Genomic DNA, 5,342 nt, shown 5'->3' on the forward strand with positions numbered 1-5,342 from the left:
TCTTTCTTTTTCTTTTTTTCTTTTTTGGAAAATGCAGTATTATGTGTTTGACTGTGTCTGGACAAAAGCAGGATTTTTTTTTTTTTAAAAAAAATTACATCTTGGCACACTAGATATGCAAATGCCAGAATACACTAAAACCACATTTAATTGGACCCACTTGCCAACTTCTTGAACACAGCTTGGATTATTTCACTGGAGGCTGCTTCTGTTAAAAGCTGGGGGAGGAGGAAGTGGCATGCTGTCAAAACTTCAGTGGGTTCCCCCCCCCCTTCTCCCTAGAAGTACAATTATACTAGGAGCCAAGTTTGGAGGTATTTTACTATATTTAATAATTATTATTGCAGATATTGTAAACATATGCATTGAAGTGGATTACAAGTAGAAGGAAATCGTGTCACAAATGCAGTGTTCGCTTACTTTTCACTTTCTCTTCTCTGGTGTAGCTGCCATTCACAGTGGCTTTGACGGAAGCCATGCATGCTGCTGTGTAATATGGGCTGCATGAGATGACATGTGAGGGTTAAATGAGCTGACAGGCGTTTATTCTTTTTGGCTATCTGAGACTGTCTTCTGTCTGATGGCCAATAAAAGCACACCACATAGTGGAATTAAAATTATTTATTGAGTGTGGCCCTACACATTCAGAAATGGAGCAAAAAAGAAAGTTGATTGTGGATGGTTTCAGATAACCATTTTGCCACCGTTTTGTTCACCACACCATGCCACAAAACTGTCCACTTGGCATATCAAGTGGTTACATATACACTATGGTAAATGACAACCTGGATTTGCCCTGACAGCAAGGATCATGACTAGTGCTGCACTCAGTTTTTGTGAGCTCAGTTTTGGTTTTTTTAATGTGAAACTTGCCATTTTGGACAAAGCCTAAGAGGTTTTTTTTTTAAAAAAACCCACAACCAACAACCTACCATCCAACCACACCTTCCCCCCATGTCTGTTTGCTGCTCTTGTTTCCCCAATTTTCTGCTGTTTCTGCACTATTGTTTTATTTCAAAGAGTAGCTTCCCAACTAATCAGGGATCACATAGTAAATATACTTGTGTCACATAGCTAATTAGATTTAGCTCTGTGATGACATCATTGAGGGCAAATGAGACCCTCCCAATCCCATTGCCCTCACTCCGAAGGTGAGAGGATGAAGGAACACATCTTCTTTCACCAGGCAACCAGGCCAATTGTTGCTGTCTTGCCATGCTGCATCAGTGGTTTTATTGCTTGCCAGCACTGCAAGACTCACATGAGTGTGAGACTATTCATAAAGAGATGACAACTGCAGGAGGAGGTCAGACTAGTTGCCTCTACATCCCCATTGTAGAGGCAGCTGGTCTGACATACACACCCTCCCACACGCACCACAATCCATTTGCACATAGCTGAGTAGTTGGAGCAGAATAGTGATGAACTTTTGAATTCACATACCACTGAAAGTAACATAGTGCAGATAGAGCTATTTGAAGGGGATGTGCAATCAGATGCACATCCAAATGAGCATCCCCACCCACTTGCTGCTCCAATTATTATTATTGATTAAAAATATTTATGTACTGCTTTTCAACTGAAAAATAATCTTCAAGTGGTTTGCATAGCAAAAGGTATGGAAAATGTCGTTATGTAAACCACCCTGAGCCACTTTTGGAAGGGCAGTATAGAAATCGAATGAATGAATGAATGAATAAATAAATAAATAAGCCAATTAAATGCGAATTGGCCAAGTGAAGGAGGTCATCCTACCACTTGCCTCAGCACTGTGGATGTGTTTCTTCTTCCCTCAATTCTCACCCCCTTTTGTGAACAGTTTTGCTTTTCAAACAGGAATGTGAACATTCCTTTTCAAACAGGAATGTGAACATTTGCCAAAAATGAGAGGTGCATTTTTTGTGTATTCTGGGGGGATGTTTCCAAAATACCACCGCACCTTTTACCTTGGCATTAACTATTATGGCTAATATTATCTTCTAATATTTATTTCAGGTATTTGCAGCAACCCAAGATCAAGTTGTTATATTTCAGGATATTCATGACATGGGTAAATAGCTTTCAATATCTTAATAAGAGTAAGTTTAAAAGAGGTTATTTCATCAGTATTCTGTAGTCTCTGTCTTCCGGACTCAATTCAAGGTACTGGTTTTTAAGGATGTGCCGAAATGTGATTTGGCTTCCAAATTTTAAGGGGATTGTGCCACAATTCTGAAGCCAAATTGTGTTTCCAGCACATCCCTACTGATTTTGACTTATCAAGCTTTGAGGTACTGCTTGGGCCACTGATATGGACCTAATATCTTCCATACATTCCCCACCCCTTCTTTCAATTTCCAGATTCAACGGGCATCTTCTTCATGCTCATCCGTACCAAAAGTCCAAATGAGAAGATATGTAAATGAAAGTCTATTGTGGCTGGGGATGATGGGAATTATAGTTCTACAGCATCTAGGGATCCAAGGTTGGGAAACCCAGCCTTAGTGGCTCAGGGGAGCTGAGCATTATCTGGAAGGTCTGTGTGACCTTTTGGGAGGCTAACATATATAGAACTGGAATTAAACTAGAATTAAGTATCAGCTTCAGATTGGGATTTGTTATGATTCTCTGTGTTCCTGTACTATTTTAGGGACTTTAAGTTTCATTTTGGCTCCACCCATTGCCATATTGCTTTTTGGAAGCCAAATTAACCAGTGCAGTGCCACCTGCTGTGTTTTGCTGCTTGCAGCCACTTTCAAAACTTACGTTTCGAATCTTACATAACTAGCAAGGCATTCAAGTCCTGGATGCTCTGCATGCTGCGTACAAACCTTCTAATCTTTCTCACCTTCCAAACTGCTCTGCAACTTGAGCGGCAGTGCTCTCTTGCACTGAAGAGCTTCCTCAGATTTCTTCCTTTGCAATGTGGCCCCATTGTCTTGCTCTGCCCTGTACAAATGGGCACTGTCTGGCATCTCACCAGGAACAGATGAATAGATTTAAAAGGAAAGTGAGAAACAAAACCTTTCAGTGGTTTCAGAATGCTCCCCCCACCCCATGTGTTATTTTTCGACCTTACCTCTGTTTTTTGCTATTGTTTCTCCTCTTTCTTGGTGGTCTTATTGCCTCCCATGAGAAATGTGCTGGATATGGCAAAGGTTACTTGAGGACATCAGCACAGTGTTCTTTGGGGCAATGAGCATGCAGTTATTTGGAGATTTCCATCACATCAGACCAAGCACTCTTCATCTTTCTTTTTCATTTATTTAGGTATGAAATTCTGAACTGGCACTTTCTGCAAGAACATATGGGTGAGGGATTATCTTGAGCAGTAGGGAGAGTACAATTCTGATGAATGGACAAACCATAAGAATATATCTGACTACTTGGGGGGGGGGCGGGAAATAGGGTGCACTATTTCAACTGGTTTTTTGTAAACTTATTAGGATTGAAAGCCTTCATTAATTTCATTTAAAAATTGATTCCTTTTCCCTTCTCTCCTATTGTTGTTTCCTCTAGGAAATATAAATCTTAAGCACAAGAATCTGTCTCTTTTGCCTATATTACATGATCATCAATGGCATAATAATAATAATAATAATAATAATAATTAATCTACAAATTGAAATTGAAAGGCTGTGGCCGAAGAAGACCAACATAATCCCAGTGGTAATTGGCACCCTAGGTGCAATTCCAAAACAACTTGAAGAGCACCTCAACACCATAGGGGCCACTGAAATCACTATCAGCCAATTACAAAAAGCAACATTACTGGGAACAGCCTATATTCTGCGATGATATCTATAATAATAACAGCAACAACATTGATAATAAAATTCAGCCATCCCAGGTCCTTGGGAAGTACTTGATGTCTGGATAGAACAAACCAGTCAATAACACCTGTCTGACTGTGTAAACAACAATAAAATAACAACAACAACAACAACAACAACAATAATAATAATAATAATTAATAATATGCAATCAAAGTGCTCTCATACAAAATAAGTGTTGTGATGTAAGTGGCCTTCCTTAATCTATTGTGGGCTGTAGCTTTTGTACTTACACTGCAACAGCTGGTCACGATATCCTGAGCATGAAAAGTGGGGCAGAATTCCTGTGCTCATTACTAAAAACAAGGAGGGACCTTTTGCTATAGCTACATTGCTAATGGCTGTATTGGTGCATGTGAAGGCCACAGGACAGAGAGCAAGGAGCCAGCATTCCGCCTGAAAAATGTTCGTGGAGAAGTGTCTTCCTCAAGCTGAAGTAGAAGTATCCATGGGGTCAGCTTTCATTGCCAGAGCAAATGGAAAAGGAACTCCCAGAATGGCAGCCTCCATGTACAAACAGGAGTTAAGAATAGGAAGCTCCTCTCTCTCCCTGACTCTATTGGCTGCTGTGGCTTTCCTTCATGCAAAGAAGGAAGCCCTCACAGCCAGTTAGTCCCCCTCTGCTGACTCCCAGACTGCAGATCGTAATCGTCTGGGAGTGTTCCGGGGAAATGGAGGCAAAGTCCAAAGAGAGCCCTAAAAACCTATTTGTTTGGACTAGTCTTCCAAGGCTTGTAGTGTTGTTGTTTTTTAAAAGTATTTTAATTGGTTTTAAATCATTTTAATTGTTTTTGAATTGCTTTTATATTGTTTTTAGCATTATGTTTGAATTGTGGGTTTTATGTCTTTTTAAAAAGTTGTTGTACACCGCCCATAGCCTCTGGATGGGGCAGTTTATAGATGTAATAAATAATAACAATAACAACTGTGGGTTCATTGGACTCACAGTTTGCCGTTCTGTCCGAAGGTGGCCATTGTCTAAACAGGCCAGGCTACAGTTTCAAGCAAATGGCACATTGAGTTTAAGAATCATATATCTAAAAGACTGTCCGCTCCCAAATATTTCTTCTTGCCCACAAGTTTCTCCAAGGGGACCCCGCTGCACAACCTGATAATTAGAGAGGCTCAGCTGTCATACATGGTACGAGGCCTTTTCAGTTGTTGCCCTCTCGCCCCCGATTCTGGAATGCTTTTCCTGGGGATGTTCACTTTTTGTCCTTACTGCCTTTTGCAGAGAGGTAAAATGTTATTTTTACCCAGACCTTTGGGCCTTAGTGGACTGTGCTGTGTTTTGCTCTGTGGATGGGTTATTTGTTTGTTTGTTTGTTTGTTTGTTTGTTTGTTTGTTTGTTTTGCTGTTGCTGATTGTGGTTGATGTGTGTTACTGTGATGTTTTTACTGTTTTAAATGGATTGATTTTTATGGATTTTTAGTGCTGTTTAATAGTTTTGTATACCACCTTAGCAATAGCAATAGCAATAGCACTTACATTTATATACCGCTCTATAGCCGAAGCTCTCTAAGCGGTTT

General features: G+C 40.1%; 1 long non-coding RNA gene across 1 annotated transcript; it reads right to left on the bottom strand.

Moving 5' to 3' along the window:
• Nucleotides 1-333: 333 nt before the first annotated feature.
• Nucleotides 334-4,748, bottom strand: LOC128339783 (uncharacterized). Its single transcript, XR_008313212.1, has 3 exons — nt 4,046-4,748; nt 2,828-3,274; nt 334-500 (listed from the first exon to the last, which is right to left on the bottom strand). It is a non-coding gene; the product is annotated as an uncharacterized LOC128339783 (long non-coding RNA).
• Nucleotides 4,749-5,342: the final 594 nt, after the last annotated feature.

This window comes from Hemicordylus capensis, chromosome 1 (genome assembly GCF_027244095.1).
Source record: "Hemicordylus capensis ecotype Gifberg chromosome 1, rHemCap1.1.pri, whole genome shotgun sequence".
In the NCBI taxonomy this organism is placed as follows: domain Eukaryota; kingdom Metazoa; phylum Chordata; class Lepidosauria; order Squamata; family Cordylidae; genus Hemicordylus; species Hemicordylus capensis.